The sequence below is a fragment of the Podarcis vaucheri genome, assembly GCF_965113315.1.
Source record: "Podarcis vaucheri genome assembly, chromosome: 14".
In the NCBI taxonomy this organism is placed as follows: domain Eukaryota; kingdom Metazoa; phylum Chordata; class Lepidosauria; order Squamata; family Lacertidae; genus Podarcis; species Podarcis vaucheri.
The window spans coordinates 55591325-55603527 of record NC_138752.1 but is presented as its reverse complement, the minus strand read 5'-3'; the positions used below and the strand labels follow the sequence as shown (position 1 = coordinate 55603527).

General features: G+C 45.5%; 1 long non-coding RNA gene across 1 annotated transcript; it reads left to right on the top strand.

The window, feature by feature from the left end:
- Window positions 1-1053: 1053 nt before the first annotated feature.
- LOC309518176 lies at window positions 1054-5042 on the top strand. The gene is made up of 3 exons (XR_014213383.1): window positions 1054-1187; window positions 4306-4399; window positions 4808-5042. It is a non-coding gene; the product is annotated as an uncharacterized lncRNA (long non-coding RNA).
- The last annotated feature ends 7161 nt before the right edge of the window (window positions 5043-12203 follow it).

The window sequence follows — 12203 nt, the reverse complement described above, 5'->3', positions numbered from 1 at the left end:
AGAATCAGCCCATCGGTTGCATCCTAGATGATGATCCTCTGCCTATACCTCACAAATTTCATCAGCCAGGTGACTTTGTCATTGGAGAGATGGTTTCTCAGGTCTTCCTCTTTCATGACAGTCCCTCATTCACAGACGTGCCCACACAGATGTCCATTGGCGAACCTGCGTAAGGGACACTTCATTCCCCCCCCTTTCTGCTGTTCCTTCAGATTATAAGGATATCCTATCATTATGTGACAGGATACTTCAGTAATAAGATTTGCGTTTTAGTATGATGAAAATATTATTCCAGCAGTCACTGGAAGTTGCCAGCTATTTTGTGTTCTTTATGTTGGTGGCTGTTGGGCACAAAACTCGGACTTTGTGGGGCTTTTACAGAACAATGTCACAGGGTTTGCTCCCTCAGTGAGTCTTGGACATGTCATTCCCAGGCATTCAGTACTTCATTGTCTCTCGCCTTCTGCTTATTCTCTCTCTTCTGTTCACATTTGTTTGCATATTTTAAAAGTATTGTTTCACTTCATATTATTATATTGTATGATATGAAAGGTTTTATAATTGTGCTTTATTCTTACTGTTTTCATCCCAGTAAAATTTCCTGATTGAGTGCATGTCTCTTCACACAAAACACAGGTGGAGACACTGATCTGATGTGGACAGCACACTTTGCAAGGAAGATTAATCTGTGGGGCCAATCAGACAACATCCCATAGTATGCTGGGCTAGATCCTGGCACCATGATACAGGCTAGCCACCCCTGATCTAGATCTATTAGGTTCTTTACTCAGAGTCTTTTCATACAGCGGAATAAATGTTTTAAGAAATCTATGCTAAATATTTCATCTAAAAGGACCTGCTAATGGATTATATCTTCCAATAACTGTATATCCCAGCATTTTCAGACTTTTTAAAGTTCCAGCTCAACCACGAGAGTAGTCAGAGGTGTAACGATGAAAGCAAGAAATGCCCTTTCCTTTGCCTCATGAAACAGACTGTAAATCTCATTCCAGGTCCGTTCCTAAGAACTACCAGCACATCCTGGCGTTGCTGCTTGCTGTCAAAGAGATCAATGAGAACCCCCAAATCCTACCCAACATCTCTTTGGGCTTCCACATCCTCAATGGCTACTATGTGGCGAGAATGACATACAAAGCCAGCCTGAGCCTCCTTTCCACACAACACAGGTTTGTTCCCAACTACAAGTGTGATACACAGAGTAAACTGATAGCTGTCATTGGCGGACTTGCTACTGAAACCTCTGCCAACATGGCTAGCATTTTTGTCACCTACAAGATCCCACAGGTGAGACATATTCATTGATGCATGGGCATTTTACAACAATGGCTCATATTTTTATGCTTTTTTAATCCATACAACAAAACCCTCCTTCCTTTCAGCTCACATATGGCTCATTTACCCCAGTGCAGGATGACAAAACATTGTTTTCTTCCTTATATCAGATGGTCCCAAAGGAAGCCCACCAGTACATTGGGGTAGTCAGGCTCCTTCACCATTTCAGATGGACATGGATTGGGCTCTTTGCTGTGGAAGATGACAATGGGGACAGGTTTTTGCACACAGTGCTTCCATTGCTTGATCAGAATGGCATCTGCTATGCCTTCATACTAAGAACAGCAAAGAGGACATTTATGGAAGAGCTGATAAACATGGTATTAGCACAACTGGGAAAATACCCACTTCTTCAAGATAGAAAAGTCAGTGCATGTTTTGTATATGGAGAAGATCCAGCCATGCCAGTTTTGAGAATGTTGTTGTTTTTCGCAACATTTTATGAATTGCCACCTGTGGGAAAAGTCTGGATTGTTACATCCCAATGGGATTTCTGTGCCTTCTCCATTCAAAAGCTTTGGGATATAGAAAGCTTCCACGGTGCCCTATCCATCACGGTTCGCTCAAGGGAGCCACTTGGATTCAAAGGTCTTCTTGAGATCATTGAACCTTCTTGGGCAAAAGAAGATGGCTTCATTCAGAATTTCTGGGAGCAGTCATTCAGCTGCTCATTAAAAAAATCTGGTGGGAATGTGGAGGGAAAGCAAGCCTGCACTGGCCGGGAGAAGTTGGAGAGTCTTCCTAGTACTCTTTTTGAAATGGGCATGACTGGCCACAGCTACAATGTCTACAATGCTGCTTATGCTGTGGCACATGCTTTGCATGTCCTACGTGAATCCAGATGGAAACATAGCAGACTGCTAGAGGGAGTGAGACCAACAGACTGTAATGTGCAGTCTTGGCAGGTAGTTACACCTTTGATACAACACACACAGAGAGAAATATATTCAAAGCAGGAAGGTATGCCCTAAAAGATGCTTAAGTATGTCTTTTCCCCCACAGTTCCTCTTTAGAACAACTTGTGACTTGTAACCTGAAACTAACTTTGCTTATTCCCTGCTCCTTTCCTATCCACTTTTATGATGTTCCATGTCTTTTTTAATTGGAAGTCTGAAGGCCATGATTTTCTCCTCTGGGTCCAATTTGTTTTGGCCGAGTATCACATTTAAAAAATAACAGATAAATAATATAACAAACTCATCAACAGCTGTATCAAATCCATGGCTCCCTTAACCAACTGCCTTCTTTCTGTGGCTCCCCTGTGGGGCTCTGAAGCCCACTTGGCTCACCCCTTGCCTGCAGAGCTGGCAGCCTCTCACCCTTTTTCCAACACCCTCCCTTGTGCAGTGTTCCTCAGCCACCTCTCCCCTCTCCGTGGGAGTCCTCTGGGCAGCTGGTGCTGCCATCCCTGGTCTCTGAGCTGCCCCCCACCCCAAAGAGAGGGGAGGAAGGGAAGGGAGGAAGGGAGGAAGGGAGGAAGGGAGGAAGGGAGGAAGGGAGGAAGGGAGGAAGGGAGGAAGGGAGGAAGGAAGTCCAGTGTTGCCCATGGCACCCCGACCATCATTCAACGCACCCCAGGGTGCCACGGCACACGGGTTGAAAACCACTGAGATAAACTGTTTAGCTTTAGCTATAATACAGGGGGATATCCACATTCCTTTTGCTGCTGGCATCCGTGTGTCTTGAGAGAGAATGAAGTGTGTCTCCCGAGGTGAATTCAAACTCCTTCATTATTACTATGATGCCACAATGTGCTGATCTATGCAACTCTATTACTAAACCCGAACCACTACAAAATAATGAATTTTATGTCTGGATTTCATTAACTTTTATATACAGTAATGCCTTCCAAAGCCTCAAAGATGCTTTACTGAAAAGTGGAGCAAAACTTTACATAGTGTTGCATGCCATTTGGTGTTGGTGTATATCAGATATTAAAAGTACAATCCTCTGCATATCTGATCAGAAGTCAACCCCATGGAGTTCAATCAGATTTAATTCCAAGCAAATATGCCGAATCAGTGAAATTAGTCATGGATTCAAATACATTCTTGAGCAAGAACAATCCAGTCCTGGAAACAAAGACCTTTTAAAAGGATGACTGTAGAGGTTTCCATAGGGCTACAAAAGCTGGGTGCCTGCCCCTCTCTCTGCCAAACAGTGGCAAGAGCCATGGGGTCTGTGTCCCTTTGGAGAACAGAAGACACAGAAGAGACTGTCATGCTTTGAGAAATATGCTTTATTCACCTCTTTACACCTTAAGTCTGCCTGGAGGGAGTCCAGATCTTAAGGCCTAGTCATTCCAAGAGGGAGCAGCAAACCTGCCTGCAGTCAGACCCTCCAAAGATGGATCTCAGCCCTTTTTCTCCCTCCTTCTTCCTCCCAGAAACCCCTGTCTCTCTTCACGCCCCAGGGCAGGGGAGAAGTCCTCTTGCACTGGCAATGACCCTCAATGGGCCCTCAATGGCTCTCTATTGTTCCCTTGGCCAGGCAGCCCAGGAATTCCCTGTCTAGCACAGCAGCTCTGCAGTTGGTGTCTTAATCCATATCCCAATTAAAGTATTTTTTGCACCATAACACTCACTTTTTTCCTCCTAGAAAGTAAGGGGAAATGTCTGTGCGTGTTATGGAGGGAATGCCTACAGGTGGCATGCCTACGGATTTTCCTCCTCTAAAAACTATGTGCGTGTTATGGTCGGGTGCGTGTTATAGAGCGAAAAATACGGTAATCAAAATCCTAGGGTTTAGGGGGAACCCCCTCCCCTGATCTATAACACCATTTTATCCTTACTAGGCTTCATTTTCTCTTTCACTTAAGCTCCATCGTTTTATAAGGAAGATTGTGTTCAACAACAGTGTTGGAGAGAGCGTACATTTTGATAAGCATAGAGAACTACTTGCAGATTTTGATGTCACAAACTGGGTCACCTTCTCCAACGGTTCTTTTGTTAGGCTCAAAGTTGGAAGACTGGACCCGCTGGCTCCACAGGGGAAAGAGTTAACCATTAATGAGGACCAAATAGTGTGGCATAGAAGCTTTAACCAGGTGAGATGCTAGAACATGTGCGAGAATGGAAAACAGTTGCATATTTGTGAGTTCAGTTTTCTACCTGCCCTCAAGTGGTTAATTCTCCTGAGAAGGATTGTGTTTTCAAGCTACATTTCCCCCCATTCTTGGCAAAACAAACTGGGGAAAATGTTGCTCTGCATTTTCACTTGAAGTACACCACATTTCCTGGGTAGATCTGAGTAAACAACCTCCACAACACATTTAAAAAGTCCTGACCTTGCCAACAATTCAGTGTCTTCTTCATGAATTAATTTCTGGAAACAATTAAGTCAGGGTTTCCTCTCTGAAGCAAATTTTCACCTAAGAAAAATATTCCCACGTTTAGGGCAGGAGGATAAATGTAAGCTTCTTGATGCTAATCTCGTTTGTTGCATTTCTGGACAGGTTGTGCCTCTTTCTGTGTGCAATGACAACTGCTATCCTGGTTACAGCAGGAAAAAGAAGGAGGGAGAGAAATTCTGCTGCTATGATTGTGCTCCATGTCCAGAAGGGATGGTCTCCATGCAGATGGGTAGGAAATGCAATAGATGCCAACTTGTTGGGGGTGGAGATCAGGCCTTGTTGAGTCTCTGTCTTATGAGGTTGCGTGAGATGCAGAATGAACAGCTGAAGCTTTTTACAGAATGGGGAAAAGAAGTCATTACCTACCCATTTCCGCAAAAAAAAAAAAAGTAGTTAGTACCACAGCTAGACAGAGCACTGGACATGCCGTGATACCTTCCTTTTCTACACTGGTTTGAGGGAATTCTCAGTTCTGCCACTTACTTCAATAGACCAGGTCCTGCAGTTCAGAATTGGCATCCAACACAAAATAACATTACCCAAGGAGAATGGGCATTGAATCTGAAGTCCTAGTAAGACAAATCAGACTCATTCTTCAGTTCTGAGAATGCCCAGATATGTTTCTTTGGAAAGCCACCTACTCAGCTGCCAAGAAGGCCACATTCTGCTGAGAGCTAGACAGGGGGTTTGCCAGCTAGCTTCCTTTTTAACTGCCCCCCTTGTTGTTACTCATTTGACCAGTGAGGGATCTTTGGAGCAAGGATGCACTGGATTGGCTGACAAAGAAAGTGCTAGTCAGTTTTATTTAGTTCTGTTACAATTGCTTTGTATTTGGTGAATGGAGCTTTCCTGGAAGGAAAATAAATGGCAGATGAAGTACCTATGTCTTCTTGTTGGAAAAGTTTCCTGTGCTTTCTTGTGTCCTCCCACCCAGTGGTCAAATCCTGTCCATGAGGGGTTGGGTTGATCACTATAGAATACAGTAGTACCTCCGGTTATGTAACCCTCTGGTTACATAACCTTCTGGATGTGAAAGCGGCAAACCCAGAGGTATTCGACCGGGTTTCGCCACAAGCGCATGCACAGAAGCGGTCCTCAGGTTGCAGAAACCTCTAGATCTGACCGGACCTCCGGAATGGATCCCATCCGCAACCAGAGATACGACTGTACATGAATCAAAGTCTTGAAATATGTAAGCACCTTTCCTTTATTTTTCAGACATGGATGCCTGTATCAAATGTAAAGAAGATCAGTATCCAAACTACAACCAAAATAATTGCATTCCCAAGTTTTACACATTCCTCTCCTACAAAGAACCTTTAGGAATCACCTTGACTCTGCTGGCTTTTTCTTTCTCTTCAATCACAACTTTAGTACTTGGAACTTTCATGAAGTACAAGGACACGCCGATAGTCAAAGCCAACAACCGGACCCTCACCTACGTTCTCCTCATTTCCCTCCTGCTTTGCTTCCTCTGCTCCTTCCTCTTCATTGGACAGCCTGGAAAGGCAACCTGCCTTCTCCGACAAATGGCTTTTGGCATCATCTTCTCTCTGTCCCTTTCCTCTGTTTTGGCAAAAACCATCACAGTGGTTCTGGCATTCATGGCCACAAAACCAGGATCCAGAATGAGACAATGGGTGGGGAAAGGACTGGCCAATTCCATTGTCCTTTCTGGCTCATTTATTCAAGCAGTCATTTGCGTGGTTTGGCTGATTACTTCTCCTCCGTTCCCAGATGAGGACATGAACTCCCTGAAAGAGGAAATCATCGTGCAATGTAATGAGGGATCAGCTTCCATGTTTTACTGTGTCTTGGGATACATGGGCTTCCTGGCTATTGCCAGCTTAACTGTAGCTTACTTTGCCAGGAAGTTGCCTGGCACTTTCAATGAAGCCAAGTTCATCACTTTCAGCATGTTGGTGTTCTGCAGCGTTTGGCTGTCCTTTATTCCATCCTACCTGAGCACCAAAGGGAAATACATGGTGGCTGTGGAGATCTTCTCCATCTTATGCTCCAGTGCTGGATTGCTGGGTTGCATTTTTTTCCCTATTTGCTACATCATTATCCTGAGGCCTGAGCTGAACAATAAGGAATATTTAATAAAGAAAGAAAAGTAAACAATATAAGCTGGTCCCTGTATTCTGCTGTAATAAAATTCAATTTATCAGGAACACAAGTACATCCTTAGACAAGTCAAATTTCTAAATTTCTTCTTTGAAGGCATTTTGGTTTAAGCGATCCAGAATTAATTCTGATATTTTGTTCATAACGAGTGTTTTGTTCATATATAATATATTTCTTAACACAAATTTAGATATTTGCCACACAATATTTATCAGATGGATATAAATGTGCTTTAGCAGTCAATCAGAGCAAACAGCAATTTGGGTTTTTTTCTGGATTGACATTTGCTCTGATTTAGCACTAAAGAGTGGGTTTTCTCTGAGGAAGGATTCGGGAAAGTGGAAAGACACTTGGACGTGTGCCTAGAAAGTGTGGGTCAAGCAGAAAACGTGGGGCAATGGTAATACACTGCTACCATCTAAAACCTATAGCAGTGAAATTGACTTTACTTAATGTATTACATTGCATGTATTAAATGTGTCTCTCAGTCTCTTGGTCCCTCTTTTGTCTCTCCACATTTCTTTTCTTTTATCATTTTATTCCTTTATAAAATAAAACATTTCAATTAAATATCAATTAGATGATTAGAGCATGGTTCTGATAAAGGAAAGGTTGTAGGTTTGATGCCCATATGAGGTTTTATTATTTTATCACTGGTTCTTTGCCATCTTGGGCTCCCTTGGGAGGAAGGGGGGTATATTTATAATGGAATGAAATGGAACATAACAATTCCAGTGGATTAGAAATAGACAACATTTAAAATTATGTAAGCAATGTGGTTGATGTGTTGTGAGTTATGCTGTTTTATGTGTGATGTGAAAAATGAAAATTAATCAAAACATTTAAAAAAAACATTTCAAATTATGTGTCATGAAGTTTTTGTATACTCTTGATAATGACCGACCTGTGGAATCTTGGAGATGGCAATAATATTGGCCATAAAAGCACAGGCTTCAGTCACATATCCTCCCAAAACAGCAATTGTTTCTGAGAAACACAGATGAAATTGGTGACAACCCTTTGCAATCTACAAAGCCGGGTCAGGATGGCTTTATCTTTGCAATGTAACAGCCATTGATAATGTGGAATCCTATAGTGATGTTTGGGATTCTTCTCGATCTCCTTTACAGCAATTGCCAAGGCCAGAATGTGCTGGTGCGTCTTTGAAATGGAACACCAATGAGAAATGTCTTTATTGTCCTTTGTTAGCTCAATACAGACTGTGTCCTTGTGCTGAACTTGATATCCACATTACATAATCAGGTGTACAATTAAGGGTTTCTAAGTAACCACTTGAACTTATCAATATGATCAGGTTCCACTATGGGGGATGCATTGGGACACCTGATGTCAGTGATCATGGGCAGGAAGAGGACCTGCTTGAGGACCAGACTATGTCATTTCTGAGGAGGGAGGCTCAGCTGATGTCTGAAGACTACTCCTGCCTCTGAGTCTGATCCTGGTGAGAAGGATGCACATCTCTACAAGGGTGTTCCTTAAAGTGTCACCCATGACTTGATCATAGATGAGGAAATTGACCTTTCATCTGTAACATGAATGTGGTTGGACATGGCAGCTGGGCCTGTCAATGCTACTGCTTCTCCAAGAGGTTTCTCCTATGCATAAGGCTGGGTGGTGCTGTGTTCTAAACCACTGAGCCTCTTGGTGGTTCGAATCCCCGTGACGGGGTGAGCTCCCGTTGCTCGGTCCCAGCTCCTGCCAACCTAGCAGTTCAAAAGCATGCCAAAAAAAAATGCAAGTAGATAAATAGGCAGGAAGGTAAACAACATTTCCGTGCGCTGCTCTGGTTTCATTTTCCGTTGCGCCAGAAGCGGCTTAGTCATGCTGGCCACATGACACAGAAAAACTCTCCGGACAAACGCCAGCTCCCTCGGCCTGTAAAGCAAGATGAATGCTGCAACCCCAGAGTCATCTGCGACTGGATTTAACTGTCAGGGGTCCACTACTTTTTTACCATAGGTCCAGATTTTCCTGGATATTACCGGGATTTCAAAGGCAGAAGTGACGTCCAGGGGGATCTTTTTTGCCGTTTTCATAGAAAAAAGCTCAACAATTTTGGGGTGTTCTGGTTTTTACTTGGAAGTTGGATAACCCTGCCTATGCACAGCAACCTAGGTCATGTAGATGGAAAGCAGGGGTTGTAGTTACATTTAATACGTCTTTAGTTTTCACCAGGCATCCTATTAGGGAGACCCAGTTTTCTTAGTGCATGTTATGGAAGCTGGATAATAGGGGCAGTACTGGATTGCTGCTTGTGTACCACCCTCACCACTGCACCAGGGTTACACTGTGCAAGTGCTTCAGGTTGTGTCAGATGTTCTCCCAGAGACACCTACCCTGGTGGTCCTAGGGGATTTTAATGTCCATTTTGACACAACCTTACAAGGAGCAACTCAGGTCTTCATTGAAAGCATGGCCTCCATGGGTCTGTCCCTGGACACACCTGGCCCTGCTCATGGCCATGGACATGCCTTAGATCTGGCGCAGCGGCGTAGCGTGGGTTATCAGCACCCGGTGCAAGGCAAGTAATTTGCGCCCCCTAACCCGGGGCAAGGCAAGTAATTTGCGCCCCCTAACACCTAACCATGGTCATTAATATGCCAAGACGCGCGTCTTTGGGCGTCGCGGCGCAGCCTTCTCGGTCTCCCTCCCCGGCCCGGCTAGTCCCGACGCGGCTTCTTTCTGGCGCGGGGAGGGGGCTTCTTTCTGGCGCGGGGAGGGGGCGGCTCTGGGGCCAGTGCGTCGGCCGGCCTCCGGCGCGGGTGGGGGGGCCCTGTCGGGGCGGGTGGGCGGTCTTGGCGCGCAGGCACAAGAGCGCCGCCGATGGCGCGTTTGGCGGGCTGCACGCGTCCAGACAGCGACCCGAGCCTGGGCGGTGTGGCGCTTGGTGCCGGAGCCTCCGCCCGCAGCGCCCCGTCGGGAGACCCGGCCGGAAGGAGCCTCGAGCCGGCTGTCGGACGCGGTTGAAGCAGCCAGGGCGGCATGGCAGGCGGCGGCGGCTCCTCGGCGACTCCACGTGGCCAGCCCAGCGCGCTGGCCGAGCCCCGCAGGCGAACTGCCCGTCGGTAAGGAGGGGCTGCCTGGCGCGCCCTCCGTGGCCCTGACGCGCGGGGACCGCGGCGAGCGCTGAGAGCCGCTGCCAGCTACAGCCTGCGCCCGAGGCTCTTCGGCGACTCCGGAGGCAGCGAGCGCGCCCCCCCCAGAAGTTGCGCCCGGTGCGGCTGGCACCCCTGGCACCCCCCACGCTACGCCACTGATCTGGCGTTTGCCTTTGTGGACATGGGTGATCTGATACTAAGTTCTAGTAGAACAAAACAAGTGTCATGGAGACACAGGTGGATTCTCTGCCCAGGGTGGCTGTCTACCTAACTCCATCTGGTACACCAGCTGAGACCCTATCATCTGTGCACTGTCTCACCAGAGTGGTACATGCTTTGTTTATCTGCCTCTTGGACTAATGCAATGCTCTCTACCCATGGCTACCTGTAGCATTTGTGCGCACTCCCCCACTTCCCCCTGCCCAAGTCCGGCAAGACCCAGCTAAGAGAGAGGGGTACGCAGAAGCTCTTTTTCAGAACAGGAAACAAAACAGTAGTTGCTGTCACCACTTCCTTCTCTTAGAACAGCCCAGAAAAGTAACCTAAGGAAGGAGATTACTCTTCAGCGCTACCAGGCTGCCTCACCCTGTGTCACTTTACCATGACACAGACAGAATTCCAACAAGTCTGGTAGGTGACTAAGTGGTCAGGTGCTGGTTTAGCTTCCCTAGCAGAAGGCACAAAAGACAGAAGCAGGGAAAAGTCCTTTTTCCAGAATTTATTAAAAAACAAGATTATTTAAACATAAAAGTTGGCACATCTCTTACAAGTTTCAAACAGAAAATAAAAACATTGTATAATATCACTTGCTACAAAACATACTCACAACGAGAACAAAAGAAGACTTAGAGCAGTTCGCAAGGCTCTCGACTGATTCCGCATCCCTGGGCATCAGGACAGGCCCTCTCTACATAACAAAGGTCTCGCATAGTAACGTAGAATAGGTGAGGCGGGCTGCTGCGAAGTGCAAATCAGTTCCCTAAGGTTTTATCCCCTGGGAACCCACGTGTATCCCAGCTCAAAGACCAATCAATTCTTTAGTTTAATTAAGAAATCTCCAATGGTTACACAGAAAGGCGATAACTCAGCTTGTTAGAGACATTGGCAGCTGAATCCTGTTTATCCCAAGAGCTTGAAGATGAAAGGGCATCCTCCCTTATTCTCAGACACACACCACATCCCCCTTCTTGTGGTAATAAGGCTTGTTCACACAGAAACGGTATCTTAGATAGCCAGGTGTCAAGACTACAAATCAACTATGAGCCTCCTTCCGGCAGATGGAGAAGATAACTTATTCACACTTCCAATGACAAGAAGTCTGCATTTAAAGAAACAGATACACATTCCCCAGAATTCTCTAGTGTTTGGTTCCCCCACAATGCCCTTTAACTTCAACCAAAGTTTCCCTGGCTCAGATTTCCTAACACCACTACACTACCTTTGAAACTGCAACTAATCCAGAATGTGGTAGCCAGACTGGTGACTGGGACCATGTAACATTGGTCCTGAAAGATCAAGCACAATTCAAAGGGTTGGTGCTGACCTTTAAAGTCATAAATGGCCTCAGCCCTGGATACCTGAAGGAGTGTCTCCTTCATTCAGCCTGGACACTGAGGTCCAGCTCTGTGAGCCTTCTGGCGGTTCCCTCACTGCAAGAAATGACAATAGGGAACCTGGCATGGGGCCTTATGCGTAGTGGTGCCCTCCCATCAGAAGTCAAAGAGATAAGCATTTATATGACCTCCCATAAACATCTGAAGGCAACCCTGGATCAGGAAGCTTTTCATGTTTGATGTATTGTGTATTCTCTTATATTCTGTTGGAAGCCTCCCAGAGTGGCTTGGGTACAAGTAAGAAATTACTGTTATCATTATCGGTAAGGGACTACAAACCAGAATTTGCAAAGGGTCCTGATGAGCCAAGATCCTTGTGATCCCCTCTTTGGCATACTTTCAGAACCAAACCCAAGTTTGTTCACATGAAGTATGTGGAAATGCTCTGAATTAAAAAGGCAAATTACAAGGAGAAAACTATAAACAGTAATGAGAAGAAGACAGGAGTCTTTTTCACAGATGACTCATAAAACCAGGAAATTTGGGAACAGGTTTCAGCACAGTATGAAGTATGTAACCAGCAAAGGCTATTTCTCTCCCAATCCAGTAAAGGAGAAGCAGCCTTCTTCTTGTGAATTTCATGGGATACAATGGCACATTCAGATAGGCATCGATATGCACAATTTAGTCCTCATTGCT